The sequence below is a fragment of the Microcaecilia unicolor genome, chromosome 1, assembly GCF_901765095.1.
Source record: "Microcaecilia unicolor chromosome 1, aMicUni1.1, whole genome shotgun sequence".
NCBI lineage: Eukaryota > Metazoa > Chordata > Amphibia > Gymnophiona > Siphonopidae > Microcaecilia > Microcaecilia unicolor.
The window spans coordinates 193,768,683-193,793,422 of NC_044031.1; the positions used below are offsets into that span (position 1 = coordinate 193,768,683).

The 24,740-nt window shown below is 45.6% G+C and overlaps 1 protein-coding gene across 1 annotated transcript in view; it reads right to left on the reverse strand.

Moving 5' to 3' along the window:
* CLASP2 (cytoplasmic linker associated protein 2) overlaps nt 1-24,740 on the reverse strand; it is a 977,269-nt gene that overhangs the window by 528,209 nt on the left and 424,320 nt on the right. The window lies entirely within an intron of this gene.

Genomic DNA, 24,740 nt, shown 5'->3' on the forward strand with positions numbered 1-24,740 from the left:
AGGCATGGAGGAAGCAACCTGCATAGGGAGGCACTTCCAACTCTAAATAACGGAATGGTGAACAACCTGCATGGAACAGTACTTGCTATAAACTCTGACCACTTGACTGGGCAGACTAAATGGACCATGCTGGTCTTTATCTGCTAATATGTACTATGTTACTATGATCAGTTCACCTACATTCTGAGACCTTTGGACTCTTCCACTGTAAATTAATAAGGATGAGAGATAAAGGCTTTATACCAATGTAATTACTTATTCAAACTTAAAGGCCCATGATTCTTATGATTTATAACATGGTTAACAAGGATTATGGAAAATGTGTAGTCCACATCTCAACTTTGTTTCAAAATGTTTCCTGCCCAAACTTCATCAAATTACTTTCTTATGCAACAACCAATCTAAACCTTTTTACAGTGGTACTATTAGGATTTGAATTCTCTTTGGCATTCATCATCAAACTAGTCAATGATCCTCTAAATCAAAGCAACAAATACCCTTGGTTTAGTGATTAATTTTTCCTTCATTTGACATCAAATTCAAGTCTTCTTTGATGCAGTCTGTATTTTTTACATGTATTATCCCACACTTCTGCATACAGGTCTAACAGCAACCCACATTTTATATTTAGAAAAACCTAGCTACAGCTTTTTCAGTTCTGCTCCTAAATCTTGCTCTTTATCAAAATCCTGGATGTCATGAGTTGAAGCACCTCACTTTTCATTTGAAAAATATCCTCCACATTCATGTAAATTCTTCCTCCCATCCTTCTCAAACCAATCAAATTCAGTGTTAAGCACTGAAAATAAATATGAGGTTATAATAAACTTTTAAAGATGTGTGAAATTAGGAATATTTCTTAGAATGTAGGAAAAGCATACCGCATTGACTCGCTGATCCCAATCATGTTTGTCATCTGAAAGAATTTCCCTGATTTTGTTTAATGTTTCTTCAAGTTCTCGACTGGAATAGATCTGAAAGTATAAATGAAATTAAACAAGAAATATAATATTTAGTTTAGAAATTCTACGTTACCAGGAATCATTTTACATCTGACTACCAAACCTAATGATACTATTCTTCCATAACAGCAAAAATGTCAGAGCCTTCAAGGTGCTATATTAGCTACCTTTTATTCAGAAAACATCTTGCTATCAACAAATAATGAGATCACATAGGGAAGCTTTTTCAGTTCTTCTAAATATGATAGGTAGAATTAAAACACGAAAACAAAACAAACAAAAAAAACCTTGTAAGGACCCAAACAAAACTTGCTGAGAAAACTTGAGAAAAAAACTGAAGCCATGATATAAACTGAGCTATCCTTTACCTCAGTAGTTTACCCTGATTTTCCCATGTTAATCTTACTACATATGCAGTTAAGATTGTTTTAATATGGGAAAATCAGCAATACAACGAAAGGGTAGTGCAATGGGCATGTAAAATGCATACAAAGACCTAAAATTGCTCCCAAATTTAAAAACTGAACTAAAGGGTTGTTTGGTTTGGTTTTTTTTTTTTTTAATTTTTAAGAAGTCTTTATTAATAAGTAATACAAGACATCTGAAACATAATACATCATGCAAGTCATATTACATGTCACTTATGTAAGCCAAAAGTCTCTTAAGATGTAGCATATATACAAGACAAAACAGAGTGATGATATCTTTGTATACCAAAAGAACAGTTCTTACTGTATTGAAATGTCAAATAAATTGTTCAGATTTACAATTCCAAAACTTCACTTTTTCAGAGTTTTTATTTATGTATACTAGTCCCCGCTTCATAAGCTCTCTGATCACAAATTGCCCCATCCCACCCTCCCTCCCCCACCCACCCGCCCTTCCGAGCACCACCTTAACAGAAGACTTCAATCAGATTATACATGAAGGAGAAAAGAGTCCCAGATCTGGTGCCATCTACATATTTGATTACGCCTTTCCGCTAGAAATTTTTCCATCTCGCAGACATGCCTCAATTTTTGGACCCATCTGGTAATGGGCGGGGTCATGGGCTGTTTCCAATGGGCAGCAATTATAACTCTTGCAGCGGTTATAGCCTGTCCCACAAATATGTGCTGAGTGCTAGAAAGACCTGCAGCTCCCCCAGAGAATAAGAAGAAGGTTGGGCTCCAAGGTATTGGTCTGCCCGTCCACCTCTGTAACCTGCTATGGATCGATCTCCAATAAGCCCTGACCTTCTTACAGGTCCACCATATGTGCCCAGCTGTGCCCCGCACCCCACAACCCCTCCAGCACAGCCCCGTCAGGGTAGGGTATATGCGCTGGAGACGCTCAGGCGTCAAGTACCAACGATACAGCACCTTCACCGCATTTTCCTTGAAGGGCACATGAGACGACACTCTCACCACAGCCCGCTCCATCCTTTCCCAGGTTGCCTCCTCCAAGTCCATACCCAGCTCCCTCTGCCAACTCTTCCTGTGAAGTGTATAATTCGGTGATTGCCTGTTAATAATGTGATAAAGGCGAGAGACCAGCCCGGTAGTCTTAGGTGGACCCTCACAAATATTCTCTAGTGCTGTTTGCTCCCTGGCCATAACCTCCCGAACTGCCCTTGTCTTAAGAAAAGATGCCAATTGAAGGTAAGCATACCGGTCTGACCCCACTATCGGGAACTTCTCAAGAGCTGCAGGATAAGACAACAAATTCTCACCCTCGAATAATTGACCCCACATTCGCAAACCTCCAGTGTACCATCTTGTGAACACTCCTTTTGTCGTTCCAGGGTAAAACAGTGGATTATAAGCTATGGGGGACAGACGAGACAGTGTTGTACGTCGGTGTAAGAACATGCTATCCCAATTGGAAAGGGTGACATTTACTGAAGGGCAGAGTCCTGCCTCCAGAGACCTAAACGAGCCAGGGATCCACATAAGGGCCCCTAACGACCTTTCACCCAAAGTGTATTGTTCAAGCTGCACCCACTGCCTATCCGGGTAATCCTGAAACCATTCCACTGCTGCGCGTGCCTGGACTGCTCTATAATACCAAGCCAGGTTGGGTACTCCCAGCCCTCCTCTCGCCCTATCCTGGTACAGGACCGTGCGTGCCAAGCGCGGACGCTTACCCGCCCAGATAAAGCGCATAATACGGTCCTGTAGCATTGATAAAAATTTACGTGGCATTTTGATTGGAAGAGCCTGAAACAGGTAGAGCAGGCGCGGCAGGACATTCATCTTTACTGCTGCTATTCGGCCAAACCATGAGAGAGCAAGATCCCCCCATTTACCCAAGTCCTCAATAAGTGCTTCTGCCAAACCTTTATAATTAACCGAATAAAGATCCGAGAGGTCTGCCGTCAGGTTAACCCCCAGATAACGAATGCTCTTGCCAGCCCATCTGAAGGCATAGGAAGTCCTCAGCGACTCCATGAGCTCCGTCGGAAGGGTAACATTCAAAACTTCAGATTTGGACATATTAACTTTAAATCCCGACACAGTCGAGTATTCCTCTATCTCCCGCAGGAGCCCAGGGAAAGTGGTCAGGGGGTGAGTAACAAATAACAAGACGTCGTCTGCGAAAAGGGCTAATTTATGTATTCTCCCACCCATGGAAAGTCCTGATATATTTGGATTAGCTCTAAGCCGAGTTGCAAATGGCTCCATTACCATTGCAAATAATAGAGGGGACAAAGGACAGCCCTGTCTAGTGCCTCTGTGTAAAGGTATCATCCCTGAGTTACCCCCGTTAACACGAATACAGGCTTTAGGAGAACTGTAGAATGCTTGGATCCATCCACGAAACTGCGGTCCTATCCCAAAGGTCTCCATCACCTTGTACATGAATGGCCAATGCACCCGGTCGAAGGCCTTTTCAGCGTCCAAGCTAAGGAGGCATAGAGGCCTCTTCATTCTTCTAGCCAGGTACATTAAATCGATCACTCGCCTAGTGTTATCAGTAGCTTTTCTATAGGAGACAAATCCCACCTGATCGGGGTGGATAATAGCTGGGAGCAAGGGTGCCAGTCGGTTAGCCAGGACTTTAGCTAGAATTTTGACATCAGCGTTTAAGACGGATATAGGACGGAAGGACCCGCATTCCTTATGGTCTTTATTCAGCTTGGGCAGTACCGCAATCCACGCTTCCAGCATGGAGGTAGGCAAAGACTCTCCTTTCCCAATTAAGTTAAATAAGTCAGCCAACAGTGGGGCTAACTCGGTGGTAAATTTCTTATAGAATTCATTAGGGAAACCGTCCAACCCTGGTGATTTACACGAGGGTAGGTGTTGAATGGCTTTTTGTACCTCAACCGGGGTGACCGGCGCATCTAGGGCAGCCCTTTGCTGACTGGTTATGGAGGCCAGGTCACTCTCAGCCAGGTAGTCCAAGATAGTATCTTCAGGTGGGTTCGTCTCCTGTGCATATAGTTCCTGATAAAATTCACTAAAGCGCCTCCGTATGGCCTCAGATGTATTCAGCAAGTCGCCTTTCGAGTCCCTAATGTGAGTGACCGTTCGGTCCACTCTTTGCCTGCGCAACTTTATAGCCAGGAGGCGGCCTGCCTTATTAGTAAATTCGTATGATCGAACTTTATTTCTGGATTGTAGCCAACTTAGTTGCTCGGAGTAAATAGAGTCCAGCTGGAGCCTCTGTCCTCGCAGCTCCTCCAAAACAGCAGAGGAACCACTTTGTTTGTGCTGTGCCTCCAGGATCCTAATCCTTTCCAGGCACTGCGCCAGCTGGGCCCTACGAACCCTCGCTCGCCTACTAGCTATCTGTACAAAGTAGCCTCTTGAGACTGCCTTCATAGCGTCCCACACTACACTGAGGGGAGAGCCCGATTCCATGTTGAACTCCAAGTACTCTTTCAAGACCTTCCTACAGCCTTCCACCACCTCCCCCTCCAGCAATAGATCTGTGTTAAGTGTCCATCTTTGATCTTTGACCTCTGCTCTAATGGTCGGCAGGATTACCCAAACTGGAGCGTGGTCTGAGATTGTTATGCTGCCAATTTCTGCTTTCGGGCCCCTCTCTGCTAATGTGACGTCAAGGAAGAGGTAATCGATCCGGGAATACGACTTATGTACGGGAGAGAAAAATGTATAGTCCCTAGTTGTCATATGACTTAGTCTCCAAATGTCCAGGGTCCCCAGTGAGTGGACCATGGAGCCCAGCGCCAATGAGTCCTTAGATATCAGGTGCTGAGGTCTCCCGGATCTATCCAACACAGAATCCATAACTTCGTTAAAGTCACCCCCCATAATCAAGGAACCCCGGGTAAATGTAGCTAGTATGTTTTTCATTTTGGTGTAGAAGGTCCCCTGGTGCTCATTTGGGGCGTATAGCGATGCGAGTGTGAGGTCTACATGATCCAGAACAATTTGCAAGAGCAAAAAACGCCCTCCCGGGTCTCGCCTAATTCTCATTATTTGGGCCGATATTGATTTATGAAACAAAAGTGCCACCCCACGTTTTCTAGAGTCATCTGCAGAGGAAGCGAAGAAGGCGCTTGGGTATTCTGGGTGGGTTAACAGTCGCTCATGTGCCCTGCGGAGATGAGTCTCCTGCAATAGTACAATGTGTGGTTTTAGCAGCTGCAGCTCTTTGAAAAATTTCTGCCTTTTCTGAGGCATGTTCAGCCCCTTAACATTATATGATAAAATTTTTAAATCTGTACTCATTCCTGGGATGTTACATCAGCTATGGTTCCCACTGAGTGGGATCCATCCACTTCATGTCTTTGTGCTAACCAGTACCAGTGGTGCCCACAACCCTCCCCAGTCCTCCCTCCCCCCATTGATAACCCCCCCCTTCCCTTACCCACCCCGTCCCCCCCTGTCTGACACCAACTAAAGGGCTCAAGTCCCAATAGTGGGAAATGAGGAAGTAACACACCAGCATCCAGACGACCCAGCCCCCCCCCCCCCCCCGAGTTACCCTACGTCATCACCAGGGTCAAGAACACAACTTGGGCATCCGTAATCACCCATCCACATACTTGGTCCCTACCCGCCATCCAACACCTTAAACTTTCCCTCTTCATAGTCTCTTATAACTGTACAACATCATACACAGTGTTTCCCACTACCTTAATTACCATTTCCTCTATTAATTAGTGACTTAAAGTTCACTTATGCAAGAGATGGCAATAATAAACCAAGAACAAAACATATCAAAACTTGAAACAGAGCATAACATTTGTTACTCTCTACATCATTACCAACCAGGAGATCAGTATCAGCCAGTGTCCCTCTGGCCAAATCTTTGGCCAAGTCCTTGATAGAGTGATTCTACCAGGTTGCCGCTTCAGTTCAGGTTTCTTCCACAGCCACTTTTCTTTTTGGGATATTCCTTTTAGGTGTGGCAGGGATCCTTTGCCACTTTTGGAGCTTTGTTTTCGTGGCTGGCGCTAATGCGCCTGGAGGTTTGCTTGTCTGCACCAGGCCCGCCCCATGCAGGGATTTCCAAGCTTCTGCCATCGATGTAACTCTCAATTTAACACCCTGTAGCGTGTAGATCAGGGAGAAAGGAAAGCCCCATCGGTATGATATCTGCTCTTTGGTTAAAATGTCCAGGACTGGTTTCATGAGACGTCTTTGTTGCAGGGTGAACTGTGATAAATCTTGAAACACAGATATTTTCGCCCCACCATATTCCAGGTTGGGCTTTTTCCTGGCGCAGTTGAGCAATTGCTCCTTTAGTTCATAACGGTGGAACCGGGTGATAATATCCCGTGCTCTGTTTTCCTGCCGCTGTCCCAGGGATCTATGCGCTCTATCGATTTCAATCTTTACCCCTGCAGCCTCGGCTCCCAGCAAGCTGGCACACATTGTCTGTACAATCTGTATGACATCCTCGGTCTCTCCGCCCTCAGGGACTTCGCGGAATCTGAGGTTGTTTCTCCTTCCCCTGTTTTCAAGATCGTCAAGCTTGTAAGTTAGCTCTATATGCTTTTGGTCTAAGGCTTGGAGATGGGTCTCGTGTGAAAGCATGGACTCAGAGTGCTCTTCCAGCTTAGTTTCTGCCTCTTCAACTCTGTTCCCCAGCTCGCGGAGATCAGAGCTCAGCGTCTCCATTCTATCCAGGATCTCATCCCTCGATTTATTTATATCTGCTTGTATTCCAGACAGTATCTGGCGAAGTTTGCCTGAGATTCCTTTTTTAATATGCGGTTTCCGCGATTCCGCCAACGACAGCGCTGAATCAGAGTCAGAGGGGGAGACCGGCGCCATTACCTCGTGGCGCTTCGCGGTTTTGGTCGATCCGCCGCCAGCTGACTTCTCCTGCTCTTTAGCTCGCGCCGAAGACGCTTTACTCATCCTGCTTTCAATGAAGAGCAACGGGGAACACTGCAGGCAGCTCCAAAGAGGCTGGTGATTGCTTTTTATAGCTTTTGTAGTTGTTGAGGAACGGGAGCTAGAACGCTAGGCAGCCATCAGCATCGGTGACGTCACTTCCTCCACTCTGGTTTGGTTTTTTTTAACTTGTCTCATAGCTCTGAATCTTTACTCCAGCTCAGAGTTATATAAAAGATGCAGTGCAGGAGGAAAGGGGTCATCTCCAAAGAAGTGCACCATTTTAACCCAGAAGGCTGCAACCCCCAAGAGGTTATCAGGTCCAAGGCACTCCAAGCCCAGATACTCCTGCAGGAGGCAGCCCTGGACCAGAAAGCCTCTGATGTCACTAGACCCAACTCCCCACAGTAATATAGCAACTGAGCCAGCAGACTGTCCATTGGTATCTTTCTCATCCCACAATCTTGAAAAAATATAGCCTGACCCCTAGCAGTGTGCTGGGACTCACTGCTATAAAAGCAATGCCTCCCCTGCGCTTCTAGTGATCAGTCTGCCAAATAAGATGGTGAAAGTGAAAGAAGGATATTGACCCAGATCAGGTAAGTATCATTGGTCTGGGGAAGGAGGAGTGCTAGTAACACTGGGGGCTCTATGGTCCAGGAGTTCCATGTGCCTTGCCCATGCCAGGGGTGCTCTGAACTAGATAGCCCTCATGGGGGTAGGAGATTTATGAGCAGGGATAATGGTAGGGTCAGTGGTTGGGGAGTCTAGTCTGCAGATCTTTTCTTTTTCTTATTTTTTAATGCCTCCCTTCCAGTCAGTGTGAGCGCCAATTTCTGCTCAAGTGTTTACAGGAAGGAGAAATTACATTTTATCTGCCAGTTTTCTTTCCTTCAGATTCACCAGACCAGTCCAGAAATTTGCGGATTGTGACCATTAATTAGCAGATGGAAACAGAATACAGAATTGTGCGCACTGCCCTATAGGGGCCCTGAGCAAGTCCAGCCACTCAGTATTTCGGTAACCAAGCAGTAGAACCCTTCCTAACCTGTATCAAACATGAACTTTTCATTCCTTCCTTAATACATTAAACAAGGTGCTTGAATAGAGAAAAAAATCTTGTAGAAGGCAAACAACCAGAAGAACCTGAACTCTTAGTAGAGAAGACAAACAGATAGGAAAAATAAAAACAACAAAAGCACACATTGACAATCAGGATGGAAATCAGGATGGAAATCTGTCCAAGAAGTATCACTCCCCTTATGGAATAAGCTCTGAGAAATGAGGGTGGTTGTTTACCTGTCAGAACATACACAAAAGAAATAGTGTGTTTTAACCAGCAAAGCAATAGTAGTAGCCTTAGAGACTGCCTCAGTCTTTTGGACAAACAGACAGTCAGATCTATGGAAATCATTAGTCACCTTCAAATACTGTACTTCATCAAATACACAAGACATAACCAATAATTTCAAGATAGTTAAGCCCTTGCCGAAAAACTTTTACCAAAAAGAGGAGAAAAGCCTGATTCAAGTGAAATGAAGAGACCACATCTGGAAGACAAGAGGGAACAGTGAAAATATGAACGCCTTCTTCCGTAAAGCAGAGAAATATATCAAACTCTGCTGGCTAAAGCAAGAACTACTAAAAATATTGTCTTTAAAATGAGATCTTTAACCCATTAGTGCCCAATGTTCCCATAATAAGCTCCCATATGGAACGTTGGGTACTAATGGGTTAATAGCAACTTTCTTTAGAGACTCAAATGGTGCAAATTGCAGGGATCTGAGGACTAGGATAGAGGGGCCTTTTTACCAAGCTGCAAGAGAAAGGGCCCATGCGTCAGGGTCATTTTTACCGCAGCAGGTAGAACTCTTACCGCATGGCCATAAGACAGAGAGCCCTTACCATCGTCCACTGAGGAGGTGATAAGAGCTCCCACGCTAATCCAGCAGTAACCGGGCAGTGCACAGCGATACCTGAATATCGCCGGGTTACCATCACACAAACTATTCCAGGGGTTCCCCCCCCCCCCAGGAAATGGCACGCACTCGGGGTAGGACTACTGCCGGCTGCCACGCTGGGCCGGTGATACGCCCGAAAGAGCGGTGAGCCCACAATGGGCTTTCTGCCACTCTGTAAAAGGGCCCCTTAGATTCCACTTTGTTTGAAGTTCAAACAGAAGGTCAGAGATGAATGACTCCTTTCAAAAAGCACACCACATCTGAATCAACAGCGATGAAAGCCATTTCCAAATAGTCTCTAAAAAAAAAAAAGCCAGAGCTGTGACTAGAACATTCGAAGAACCTAGAGCCAAACCTTTCTTTAACCCTGCTGATGGAAGACAAGAATATGTGTAACAGAAGAGCAGAAAGGGGAAGGGGTCTCCAGATTCTTGTGTACACTGCCAAAGTGGAACACTTTCTAGCTTGAAGCAAGGTGAAAATGCAGTCCTCTATGCCTGAATCTCGACCTCTAAAAAGCCAAGGCATAAAACCAAAGAGGGACAGATATTCCATGAGTATTGTACCCTAGCATAATGGCAAATCTACTTGTCGACAATCAGGGTCTGCATACCATGGTCTCCTGAGCCACTAGAATCAAGAGGCTAGGATGATGTGCGGTTCTTCAAAGTACCTGGCCTATCATTAGCCAAAGCGAGAAGACAAAGGAAATCATTTCAGGGCAACCACAACCTTTGATGACCAAAATATTAGGTCATCTTGGAATTCTCTCTCACCACCATTAGGTTCACAATCAGAATGCCCCAACATACTGTGATAAGATTGAAAGCCTTCTTTAACAACTATCACTCTTCTGGACCTAGAGGGTGTCTGCTGAGGAAATCTGCATAAAGATTCTGAATTCCAGCTACATGTACTGCTGAAAGGCTCACTGGGTACATTTCCACCCAACAAAGATGATGATGTGCTTACAAGGTTAGTGTCACATTCAGAGAAACTGCTGTAGCATTGTCAGAAAAGACTAACCACTCAGTTGAAAAATTTTGATAAAGGAGAGCACTACTTTGCGAATAGCTCTCAACTCCAGATGATTGATCAATCAGATTTAGTCAGTAGATATCCAATTCCCTTGAGCTATGCAATTCTGGAAATGCACTCTCCAACCGAAAAGACTGGCATCTGTGGTTACTACCTTCCAATCCGCCATGGACAAGGGTACTCCCTTTAGAAGATTACATGTTATGGGGTCCTCACTTGATTGGTCCAAGATATAAGATACTCCTCCCTGTGAAAAATACGTACTGCTGTGGGATCATCTGGCTCCTCCTGGAGAATCTCACCCTCCTCCATGTCATCCATCCTAGATGGCCTTAAAGAGTCACCTGAACACCCTGCCAGCGGGGGCTGACAGACCACTCCCTCCAACATGGAGTCCAAGTGCCTGCGCTTGTGCGCCTGATCATCTGAGACTGGCAGCAAACTGTGTCCCAGATCACAATGGGCCCCCCCCCCCCCCCAAGGCCTCGAACTGGCTTAGAGGGAGGAAGGGGCTCGCTTCATCAAATAGGCTTGACGTAGGAGCAGTATAAAATCGGATGAAAAAAGCTTCCCAGAAGAAACCGGTCCTGCAGACATAGCAGGCACTGCCCTTGAAGCAGCAAGGGACCGCGCCAGCATCAGTGCTGGCCTTCCCCACTGCTGAATACAACGTCGCATGGGCCAAATCAGGAGGCGCAATCTGAAGCAGTGCACAGACTGACACTGCAGTAAAATCCAAAATGGTGCGCGAATCAGAGATCCCCGCATGGGAAACCACACCAGGGGAGAGGGAAGCACCATCCCCTACTAATGCCTCTGTACATTCGGCACTGCATTCGTTGCCCTTCCGCATTCTGACATTTCCCACAGCAGGAACACCATTTAACAGTTTCCACTGCCATTTCCCCAGTAGCAAACCAATCGACAAGGGAACAAAGGAAAAGTAAACCTAAGTTGCACTCACCACAGCGTGCAGTTCGTTTGCTAGCCTCCCAGCAACAAGCCACCGCCAAAAAGACACAGTAAGCTCAAGAGCAGAACTCATTCCGGCACTGGGATCCCGTACTGCACAAGCTACAGCTTGTAAAATGCTCTCTCCTTTTATTTTTGCCAGCTGACACTATTTTTTTATTTTATTTTACTTTTTTAATTGTTGTGAGGTAGGTAAGGGTGCAGCCACAAACAAGCCTGAGAAAGGGAGAAGGGGATTATTGGGGTGAGGCAGGGACGTGACAAAATAAGTATGCCCCTAAGGATGGCTCCAGTGACAAAATACCCCCTGCCTCAACTGGCTACCAAGCCCAGGAGTACCCCTAAAATCACCGAATCCAGGAACTGGTAAGAATCCATCCACCATGTGTTGGAAATAGAGATATACTAACTGATGGAAGGGCTGGCTATCTAATCTCACTCCCTTCAGTTTTTTCTCTATCTCCACCTGCTGGTAGACGGACACAATCCGCCAGTTTCTGAATTCATCTACTGCAGAGGCTAAGGAATAGGTTGATTAACTAAGGGGGCATCTACGTTTCATTTAGGCAATAAGGGTGTTAGATAACTTTGTTCCTTAAATAAAGTAATAATTTATAACACTTATGTGTTTACTCAGGTTCCCTTGTCTAATGCTATATTTTGTTTAAAGATCAGAAACCATTCAGTGTGACACGTATGCACTAACAGGGGAAATCGGGGGGGGGGGGGGTATTCTTTTCACATCACTGTATATGTGTGAAGTCTTATATGACGTTACTACTCATTTGCACTTTTCTTTTGCAAAATAGCTTCTTCTAATGTGCATCACTCAAATTCATTTTTTGCAACAGTACACATTTTATAACAGGTTTCTCATTCAGCAGCAAGCACTTGTAAGATACTGTAGTTTTGCACAAGCAGAACTAAATATATATTTTCTGACTAGCCACCCTACATAAAATTAGGTTGAAAAGGCAACTATATGAAGATCAACATGAGAAAGTTTCGAATAACATCCCTTTAGACATCTATGCTTCTCATTTCCTTTGCTGCCTTACAATAAGCCAAAAGGTCATAGCCTCTTTATTTATACTATTTTAACAAAACTATTTAAGTGTATCATATTATGCAATTAGTATATGTGGGGAAAAAAGGCCAAAAGCTGGGAGTTATAGCCCTAACACACCTTTACCATCAGATGTATAGTCTTTCCATCAATCTAAAGCAACTGCACACTATCCATAGCTTCAGTTAAATCAGCATTAAAATTAATTATTTAAAAAAAAATAAGTAAGACTGCAGAAAACTATGGGCTCCTTTTACGACGCGGCACTACTGATAAATGTATGCTGAATACAATTAGTCCATTCAATTCACATGGGGCGTCACATTTGTGTGCACGCTAATCGGTAGCACCACTTTGTAAAAGGAGCACTAAGAGAACTGCTAAAAGCACAACATCCGCAAGTTAGAGGTGAAAAGGTTTTTGTATATATTAACTATCCTTTTTCTTCTAAAAACATACAGGATCATATTTTAAGACTAGTTAATTTTTCTGAAATACTGCTTCCACTGGTCAAAACTAACCTCCCTGTTTACAAAGCTGCGCTAGTGGCTGCCGTGCGCTAATGCTGACATAGCCCATTCACTGTGAATGGGCTGTGTCGGCATTGCCACACGGCTTCGTAACAGGGGGATAAAGTTTGTATTTTAAAAATAAAAAGGCGTGACAATCAGATTTGTAACAAAAGACTAGCAGCACATGAAATTACAGAACACCGAAAAAGCACCAAAGTCAACATGAAAAGTACCTGAACAGAGGGAACCTCTGTAAATGCCTTCACAAAATCATCTTCTATCCAGGGCTCCAGCACCTCCTTCCTTCGTTGCTCCTGTTCAAAAAAAAAAAAAAAAATTTTAAAACAAACAAACAAAAAAACGAGGCAACGCATGTTTCTGACTCATGTAACAAGTATTATGATGCAATGACAATGTAAGGCCAATCAAACACTTAAGATGCTGCTGTTCTAGCAGGCAACTATGTAACTCAACTATAGTTACAGACGTTTATAGCATTGTCATCAGTGTTCTGCCCAGGAACTTTTGGATAGACATGCTACCTGACTGATATTACTAACTACCCAGCTAATTACAGAAAACTTTTATTAAACTGCGCAGTATTTCCCCTCCCCCTATCCAGCTACTCCTTCATGCCACCTGGCTTGCAAAAATTTCTAGGTAGAACACTGGTTATATTTAGCGGCAGTGAACCCTCATACTCATTCTTTGCTTATCATGTTATGTGATATCATGGGACAACCAGTTACTCCACAATCGTTTGCCTCACGGAACAGATTTCCATCCATAGAATCCCAGTAGTTGTTCTTCAAACAGCAGCCATATTCATTACTAAATATTTGAGAAATTCTGCACAGGGACAATTATGACAACATCCTAAATGTTCAAAATTTTAGGAACAAGAGCTATGGACTTAAATTACAACCAAGAATGGGTTAGCTAGCTATCATAGGACACCATATGAGGGATAATGTCATAGCTAGCTTGAGTTTATTCTTAATGAAAACAGCATCACCACCCAAGAGTCATAAAAACACTGTCTGAATAGCATTCAATTTCACTCTATCAAATATATCCCACAATATATTTTAAGAAAAGATTTTAAGATCAAATTGAAGGTATACACCTGTAGCGGACCAGCCCGAAATCGGCACGGATCGGCCCGATTTCATGGGTAACCGCAGCGTGAGAAACTGCGGAGCCGAACCGGACCACAATCGTCCGGTTCCCCGATCTGAGCCGCTAGGGAGAACCCGACAAATAGCAACGAGACCACGCTGCATCTCGGCCTCACCTACCTCCAACCCCGCCGGCCGCCTGTCGGAGACAGGAAACCCTGGTACCGCGCACCTTCAGCCCTCCTCCTGACTAGCCGCTCGCCCGTTGTCCCATCTCCAGGGCCGACGACCTGACCAGCCTGAGCGACCACGGAGGTGGAACTCAGCTGGTGCAGAGAGAAGAGCGAGGCGTGAACCTAAAAGTGAGAGAGGACAGGGAAACAGGCCAGAGGACTGCAGCAGACGGCCGGAGAACCGGAGAGCCGTAGAATGACCTGGACTTGCACGTCGCGTGACAAGACCCGGGACACCTCCGGCAATTGGGTGCGCCACATGGACACATCCTGACCACATGGAGCTGATCGAGTCACCTGAATCGCAGAGAACACTACTGAAGCGGACCTGCGCCGACAGAGGTAAACGAGAAACCTGCCCATGCTCTCCTGAACCTGAATGGGTAATCTTCCCGCTAGCTAGCCCCAACCCATCACCCTCTGACTAAGTGGAAACCCTGCCAAGGAGGCCATTGAATAGGAAGTGGTACCGGTACTGTGGACACATCAACTGTGGACCAGCAAACTTAATCCCTGTTCCGGTTCTGCTCCTCCACTATCTTCTGCTCCAGACTGTCCCAGCTTGTTCCATCCCGTCTGCTCCAGCTTGTTCCAGTCCAGTCCATCCGTTCCAGCTTGTTCTATTCCGTTCGTTCCAGCTTGTTTCAATCCGTCTGCTCCAACTTGTTCCAGTCCTGCTACTCCGCTGCCTCCTGCTCCAACTTGTTCCAGTCCATCTACTCCAACTTGTTCCAGTCCATCTGCAATGCTTGTTCCAGTGTTCCAGTCCATCTGCAATGCTTGTTCCAGTGTTCTAGTCCGCCTGTTCCAGCTTGCTCCAGTCCGCCCATTCCAGCTTGCTCCAGTCCGCCCGTTCCAGCTTGTTCGAATCAGTCTGTTCCTGCCTGCTCCTGTCCACCCATTCCAACTTGTTCCAGTCACATCGCATCAGCCCCTGCCTGCTAGCCCATCAACCAGCCTGCCTGCTTGTCAGCCCATCAACCTGCCTTCCTGCCTGCCTATCAACCAACCTGCCTGCCTGCTAGCCCATCAACCAACCTGCCTGTTTGTCAGCCCATTGACTTACCTGCTCGCCAGCCCATCAACTTACCTGCTTCTCAGCCCATCGACTTGCCTGCCCATCAACTACCTACCTGCCTCCCCAGCCTACCTGCCTGCCTGCTAACCCATCAACTCCGAAGCCGCACATCTACCTACCTGCCTCCCCAGCCTACCTGCCTGCCTTCAAGCCTGCACATCTACCTACCTTCTCCCAGCCTACCTGCCTGCCTGCCTGCTGCTAACCCATCAACCAACCTGCCTGCTCATAAACCCATCAAGCCCCTCTGTTCCAAGTTGCTGCCTGCTGTTCCAGTTTTAAGCCTCCAGTCCGGCTTCCCGCTCTATCTACTGCCTAACACCTTAGTCACTACATATGCACCTGTAACACCTCAGTCACTACTTATGGCCCCTTTACACATTATCTTCCTTACCCTGTCCATTCCTAATCTTTTCCCCTCCCCCTACCGCTGTCTACAGCTGGAACTCACTGCCCAACCATGTCCTCTCCCATCCTGCTCACTACTGCAATACCCTACCCACCCCCGTCCCTCACCACCTCACCATCTCTCCTGTCCCCCTCCTCCTTCCTAGCTCTCAACCTCCAACACTTCCTTCCAGCCATTAACCATCCCCATTCCTCCTAAGCGCATTGCCTTCGTCGCCCCACCTCCCCCATCCTCCTCCGCACTCTCTTGCTTTCTCCTGCTATCCGCAGGAGACATCAATCCCAACCCAGGACCCCCACACCTGTCCTCGTCCTACCCATGCAAACGATTCAAGGATGTCTCCAATCTCATCTCTATTCCCCTCCTCCCTCTTCCCTCCCCTTCTCATGTGCCCTGTGGAATGCCCGCTCGGTCTGCAACAAACTTTCCTTCACCCACGATCTCTTCATCTCCAGTTCTCTTCAATTGCTCGCCCTAACTGAAACCTGGCTCACCCCTGATGACTCTGCCTCTGTCGCGGCCCTATGCCATGGAGGTTATCTCTCCCCACACTCCCCACCCAGCTGGCCGCTGAGGAGTCGTCGGATTACTACTTTCGCCTCCTGTAGTTTCCAACCCCTCCTCCTACCGCAGTCTCACTGCTTCTCATCCTTTGAAGTCCACTCCATCCGTCTATTCTACCCGCTGCCACTCAGAGTTGCAGTCATTTACTTCCCCTGATAAGTCCCCTCTTCCTTCCTTACTGACTTCGATGCCTGGCTCTCCGTTTTTCTTGAACCCTCATCCCTGTCCCTCATTCTTGGAGACTTTAACATACACGTTGACGACCCATCTGACTCTTACGCTTCTCAGTTCCTCACTCTGACTCCTCCTTCAACCTCCAGCTGTGCTCCACGACCCTACTCACCAAACTAGCCATTGTCTTGACCTCATCCTCTCCTCTACCTGCTCACCCTCCAATTTCTACGCCTCAGCTCTTCCTCTCTCTGATCATCACCTGATCACCTTCACACTTCATCACTCCCCCCCTCAGTCCCACCAACAATAACCACTACTTCCAGGAATCTCCAGGCTATAGACCCTTCCACCTTATCCTCTAGTATCTCTAATCTCCTCCCCTCTATCATGTCCTCCAAGTCTGTCGACAAGGCCACTCTCTCCTCTGCACTGGACACCCTCGCACCATCCACCACCGTCCCACTAGGCGTACTAATCCCCAGCCCTGGCTAACCCCTTGCATCCGATACCTTCGCTCCTGCGCCCGATCTGCTGAACGCCTCTGGAGGAAATCTCGTACCCACACCAATTTCCTTCATTACAAATTGATGCTATCCTCCTTCCAGTCTCCCTATTCCTTGCCAAACAGGACTACAACACCCAATTGACTAATTCTCTCAGCCCCAACACTCGTCGTCTCTTCGCCACCCTTAACTCCCTCCTCAAAGTGCCCTCCGCTCCCACCCACCCCCCCCCCCCCCCACTCTCTCCTCAATCACTGGCTGACTACTCCGCGACAAGGTGCAGAAGATCAACCTTAAGTTCACTACCAAGCCACCTCCTCCTCTTCACCCTTCAACCCACTCACTCAACCAACGTACCCAGGCCTCCTTCTCCTCTTTTCCTGATATCACTTAAGAGGACCGCCCACCTATTTCCTCCTCGAAATGCACCACTTGTTCCTCTGAACCCATCCCCACCAACTTACTTAAACATCCCTCCTACTGTCAACCCCCCCCCCCCCATCATCTGTCTATCCTCAACCTCTCTCTCTCTACTGCAACTGTCCCTGACACCTTCAAGCACGCCGTAGTCACATTACTCCTCAAAAAATCATCACTAGACCCTACCTGTCCCTCCAACTACGCCCCATTTCCCTCCTACCCTTCCTCTCCAAGATACTTGAACACGCTGTTCACAGCCGCTGCCTTGATTTTCTCTCCTCTCGTGCCATCCTCGATCCACTTCAACCCGGTTTTCCCTCTACACTCGACAGAAACGGCACTCTCTAAAGTCTGTAATGACCTGTTCCTTGCCAAATCCAAAGGTCACTACTCCTTCCTCATCCTCCTCGACCTATCCGCCATTTTTGACACTGTCAATCATGATTTACTTCTTGCCACACTGTCCTCATTTGGGTTCCAGGGCTTTGTCCTCTGCTGGTTCTCCTCTTATCTCTCCCACCGTACCTTCAGAGTACATTCTCATGGATCTTCCTCCACCCCCATCCCGCTCTCTGTTGGAGTTCCCCAGGGATCTGTCCTTGGACCCCTTCTTTTTTCAATCTACACCTCTTCCCTGGGCTCACTGATCTCATCGCATGGTTTCCCATATCATCTTTATGCTGACGACACCCAGCTTTATCTCTCCACACCAGACATCACTGCGGAAACCCAGGCCAAAGTATCGGCCTGCTTATCTGACATTGCGGCCTGGATGTCCAACCGCCACCTGAAACTGAACATGGCCAAATCCGAACTTATCGTCTTTCCACCAAAACTCACTTCTCCTCTTCCTCCACTCTCTATCTCAGTCGATAACACCTCATCTCCCCATCTCATCTGCCCGCAACTTCGGAGTCATCTTCGACTCCCTCTCCTTCTCTCCCTATCCAGCTTCTTTCTCTTTAACATCAGCAAAATTCGCCCTTTCCTCTCGAAGCACACCACCCGAACTCTCATCCACTCTTCATTACTCTCGCCTCGACTACTGCAACCTACTCCTCACTGGCCTCCCACTTAAACCATCTAGCCCCCCTTCAATCTGTTCAGAACTCTGCTGCACGTCTATATTCCGCCTGGACCGATATGCTCATATCACCCCCCCCCCCCATCTCCTCAAGTCACTTCACTGGCTTCCGATCAGCTACCGCATACAGTTCAAGCTTCTCCTCCTAACCTACAAATGCACTCAGTCCACAGCCCCTCATTACCTCTCTACCTCATCTCCCCTTACGTTCCCCACCCGAAACCTCCACTCACAGAACAAATCCCTCCTCTCAGTACCCTTCTCCACCACCTCCAACTCCAGGCTCGCCCTTTCTGCCTCACCTCACCCTAAGCTTGGAATAAACTTCCTGAGCCCATTCGCCAAGCCCCCTCCCTGTCCATCTTCAAATCCTTGCTCAAAGCCCACCTCTTCAATGTAGCCTTCGGCACCTAACCTTTATACCTCTATTCAGGAAATCTAGACTGCCCCAATTTGACTGCCCTATTTGACTGACTGCACATTTGTCCTTTAGATTGTAAGCTCCTTGAGCAGGCACTGTCCTTCTCTGTTAAACTGTACAGCGCTGCGTAACCCTAGTAGTGCTTTAGAAATGTTTAGTAGTAGTAGTAGTAGTATATAATCCATATGTGTGACGACGGACAGACTGCATGGGCCTCAGGAGGAACCTGAAACCGTGCATCTGGATTCAACTTCCCTGCAGAACAAGTGGTCATTCTCTCTCTCGATGCGACTAGTGTGACATCCTACAGATCTGCTAAGGAGAGGATTCATCATGTGTGTGCCTTCTCTGTGCTAGAACCAGCAAGTGTTTTTCAGCATGCAACGCAGCATATCGCCAACCACACTGGCTAAGGGCGCATTGTGAGGAAAGGGTGCTGGATTTAAAGAGACTAGTAATGGCATGGGACTCTCAGCTTTACAGGCTGATGAGCAGTATCTAAAAAGGGCCAGTCTGATGATGTGACTAATTAAAAGGTGTAACATTTAATATATATTTTTTTAAAGAGTGCTTCTAATATTTGACAAAAAAGGGCATCTACAGATGCCTTTATTAAGCTGAATAACATCCGCAGCTTGCAGAACAGTACTTAATACAACTGTATTTATATTAAAAGGTATGGGTAGGAGTAGGTGTGTGTGCCATATATGTATAATGTATAGCGATTCTAACAGCGAGATTGCTGCAGTCGCTGGTGGTGGTACTTAATTGGTGGGCCAAAAAACCTGAAGGTGGTGGAACTTAATTGGTGGATCAAAAAACATTCATTTTAGATTATTATGTGGTTGTGATGCAAAGAACTTATTAGTGCTCTGTCTCCTTCTGCTTCACTAGCCTCCAAGGTATAGCATAGCATTTATTCTTGTATTCCGCATATACCAGACCACTAGTTCAATGTGGATCACGATTACAAGATTAATCAGGCAGCAAACAGAAATTAGGTCCTACCTGCTAATTTACTTTCCTTTAGTCCCTCTGGACCAGCCAGGAAGACTGATGGGTTGTGCACCCCTTCCAGCAGGTGAAGACTCAGAACATTGAATCTTGACAGCCAACAGGAATCGAGCTCAGCTCCTCCAAGTCTCAGTATATCAGTATCAAAGCAATAAGAAATAAGAGAGAAAAGTGAAGAATGTGTGCACCGCTAGATTGTACAGCCAGGGAAAATAGCCAGCATGCATCTACAAACAGTGTGTCTCTTTTTTTTTTTTTTTAACAACAAATGTTAGGAAAACAACCACTGTTTCCATAAAGACAATACAAGAAACTACTGCAAAAGTTTAGTTCACTGTTTATATAAAGACAAATGCGAGAAATTACTATGAAAAACTTAAAACTATAAAGGGAGGGATCTGGGCCAGTCCGGAGGGACTAAAGGAAAGTAAATTAGCAGGTAGGACCTAATTTCTGCTTCCTTATCGTCCCTCCGGACCGGCCCAGGAAGACTGATGGGAAGTACAAAAGCAGTCACTTAAGGGAGGGACAGAAGCAGCCCCGCTGACAGAACCCTTTGACCGAACACAGGGTCCTGACATGCTTGAATATCCATCTGTAATGTATAACAAAGGAATGGAGAGAAGACCAGGTAGCCGCTTTACAAATATCTACCGGAGATGCCAAAGAATACTCTGCCCAGGATGCAGCCTGACTTCTAGTCGAATGGGCCTTAACACCATCTGGAATAGGCTTACCCTTAAGAAGATAAGCTGAAGCAATGACTTCTTTAATCCATCTAGCTAAAGTGGACTTAGAAGCTGCCAAACCTTTGCGTCTGCCCCTAGTAAAATAAAGAGGCGGTCTGACCATCGAAACTCTTCAGTCCACTTGACATACTGACGCAAAACTCTTCGAACATCGAGCTTATGAAGCAATCGTTGATCCTCCGATCCCGTAGAAAACCCTAGGGACGGCAGAACGATAGGCTGATTAATATGAAAAGACGACAAAACCTTTGGTAAAAAAGATGGAACAGGTCGTAAAACAACACGATCGTGTAGAAACTCCAGGAAAGGAGATCTGCAGGAGAGAGCTTGCAATTCAGAAAACACATCTCACCGAAGAAATAGCTACTAGAAAAACTGCTTTCAGAGTAAGATCCTTAATAGAGATGGATGACAGAGGCTCAAAAACAGGTTGAACAAGCACAGAGAGGGCTAAATTAAGATTCCAAGGACTTTACAGGGAGTGTGTCAAGATGGCAGCCTGAGCACGTTTGCTGCTCGATCAGAGTTGTTTGCTGGCGTTTCCACTATCATATTTCCTATCCTCAAGCCTCATACTAAAAGGAAGGGGATGGTGAAAGGCCAACTGCCACTGGCCAGAACATCGTCCCCGAACCAGCAGACAATCGATCGCTAAGCAACGAGCGTCCCACATATCGGAGTGGCTGACACTGAGCTGAGAGCCGAAGGACGAGTGATGGCTCTCTTGGGGATAGCGACATCATTATCACCTCTGGATCTTAATCCTTCTCATTGCCCTGCGTTCTTGGGAGAGGAGCAAAGGCCCAGCCAAATCGGGAGTCAATAGCAGTGGGACCTTGTTCGGCAGTGCATCAGCCTAGACCGCAGGTGAAACGATCTTGGAGTTAGTTGCTCCCATGGAGATTACTCTGGAGGCTATTTGCAGAGCTATTCAGAACTTAACAACGGTTGTTTCTAAATCAACCCAGGAAACCTCTCTTCTCGTGAGTAAAGTTGAAACTTTAACTTCATTAGAAAACGTTAAGCAGGATTCAATGAATCAAATATCACAGATTCAACAGAGGTTAAAGACTTAAAATCTATTACTGGGTAGTAATAAAGGATAAAGCTTTGACACATATGAAAATAGAACAAACTGGGAATTACAACAGGCGACAATTTAAGATTATTGAATTTTCCTATGGTTACTGGTATAAGTTCGACGGATTTCTTCAAGAAATACCTACTGGAAGTTTTACAATACCCTTCTGCGGCTATTCCATCATTTAATAAGACTTATTACTTGCCAATATCTCCACAGATCGGAGAAGAAATTAAAGGATTAAGGAGTATGACTTTGAATCAAGAACCAGCACAGGAAATTCAAGATATATCAGCATTTCTGGAACAATCATTGTCTGAAGTGACTCAATGAAGAACCCTAATAGTTTCGTTTGTATTTGAACAAGATTTGAATTCGGTAATGAAGCTGTACTTTAAGAATTCTTCAAAAATACTTTGTGGACAGAGAATTTGGATCTTTCCAGATGTTACAAAGACGACACAGGACAGGAGGAAACAGTTTCTTGCTCTTAGACAAGGGCTCTGGGAGCAACATTCTATTCGCATACCCATGCAAATGCTTAATAAGATTTCTAGGGAATAAATACGCTTTCTTTGAGCCAGAACAACTATGAACCTTTTTAGATATGAAAAAGTTATCTAACAGACCGAAGGAATGAGAGATAGGACAACTGATTAAGTATAAAACTAGTGGAATTTAGGCCAGGCTATTTAAATATTATTATTATTTTCTTTGGAATTTTGGATCTCCTCACCTGTAAATCACTCCCCCCCTCTTTATCTTATTTGTAGTCTACGGAGAGATTGATAGTAGGTAAATAATGTGTTTGATATAATTTCTTACTGATTTGAAAAAAATATATATATATATCTTTGTATTTCCTTTTTGCAAGTGAAACTTGTAAAATAAAAAGTGATAAAAAAATAATTAAAAAAAAAAAAAGGTTTCACATAGTTAAAATTCAATGAGGCATTTAGGGCCACTTGGCACAATTGGTCACCCCCTTTTGCTTTTCATCATTATATCATAGAATATCAAGGGCAATGCTGTTATATCAGACTAGCAATTCAACTAGAATGGTTGTATCGGAACTCTCTGTAAATAGAGACATATTTGTACCATATTTACGAACCAAGCATTATTGGTATCTTGTTGGGTACAAGAAACACCTTGTACTAATGTTGGGCATGGGCGTTAAGTGATGATGTCACCCACCTTGGGCTCCTTCACCAGTTAACTGGACTAGGATGACAGGCGCTTTGCTTGCTGGCTTGTTTGGTAAAGGTGTTATACGCAAAATCAGCCAAGAACAATTTACTGCAGTTTGCAATAAGCATCCACAACAAAGAAAAACAAAAACATTAAAGAGACATCACAAAAAACTAAAATAAAAAAAAAAAACACCACACCACTTTTTGAAAGAAATATACTTTAAATTTTGTTCTCTTAGGCTTTCATGGCTAGTATCATGATTGTTATAGTTGTGTGGGTCTTGCCATCATGATGGCTAAAACATTGGTTCCACTTACTCAGATGCATTAAGACCCAGACAACTGCAACAATCATGCTTTAAATTGCTTTCGAAATGCCTCAACTTTAAGTTCTATTGCCAATGAGCTCCAAACCCACAAACCTGCTACTGACAAAGCCACAGATGGGCCGATGATCAGAAGCAAATGCAGGAGCTTGAGGCTGTTAGTGCCATACTAGCACCAGCTTTTGCTACCATCCCATGATCAGAGCCCCTGAGTGCGTAAAACAATGAGCTCACAGGCTCTGAATGCAACTAGCATGCAAATCAGGGCTCTTAGCGAGTAGCATGCAAATTCCTCCCCAATGATCAGCGAGCCAAACATTGGCGCGCTGTCTGTGGCAAACCTTACAGCTCGGAGCTTGTGTTAGGGTTTGCAAACCATTGAGGAGAAATGGTGAGCCCTGCCCAGAATGCATTTGCATGCTAGCATGCCCCCCATTCCCCTCAATGCAGCAGCCCCGACCCATGTTCAGGGGGGGTGGAGATCGGTGGGTCTCCAGCCCCCCTAACCCCCCTAGCATCCCCTCAAATGGAGCCCTGGTGGCCTAGTGGGCCCCGAGCCAATCCCCCCCCTTTGACCTGGTGGTCTAGCAGCCCTTCCCCACCCCCCCCTACCGTCATTGGAGAAGGAAGATGGCCTCCCTCCTCTTCCATTGGCGCCGCCTCGAAAATGGTGGCTCCCAGCCCTGCCCAGTGCATCTATTTTTAGAAAGTTGTTTGGAACAGCGCAGTGCTTTCGATCATTGCCCAAGATTGAGTAGCAGATTACCTTACCACATTCTAACAGGACACAGTCAATAAATATGCAGACTCAGAACATAATTGATGTTTAGCAGAGTACCAATGAAAACAGCTTTCAAATCATATGCTATATCAGCTTGCCAGTAAGGGACCTCCTGAGATGCTGCCATTTGGGTTCAAAGATGGCTTTAGATTCTCTATACCGACACCATCAGCAATACTTACTTTGCTAATACAAAAATATGCTTCTTGATTTGCCACTTTAATTGATAAATACAGAGCTGGAACTGGATCATGTAGCAACTGACCAAATACAGGGCTCAAATGAGGTTATGTAGTAGTCCCTTCCAATCCAAACTATTTGATGAAATTACCCTCTCACCTAGCAGCTATTACCAATAAAGAAGATGGCAAATTTAGACTTATTCATGTCCTTTGATACTCCAGGGGATCCTCTGTGATTAGACTTCATTCCACATAGAACGTGTGCAGTACAGTACGCCTCCTTTGACAGTGCAGTGGATTTGCTTAATGTGGCAACAATACCTTAATGGCTAAGGAGTACACCGAGTCAGCATTCCAAGTCAAGTGAAATCGACACTCTAGCACCAGCAGAGCCATCCCTTACTTGGTAGAGAAGTTCCACAGGTGTTGTCACAGCCATGGCAAGAGCGTCCATACTGCGTTTCTTCCAATGAAGTCGGGAATGGAATTCAAAACGCGTGGGACAAACACAAAGTAATCCTGCTTAGATGGATCGGATCCAAAGAAGATTAGGGGAGATTAGGTAGGAAAGCCAGTGATGGGTTGACTTCTACAGTCTGTGCACTG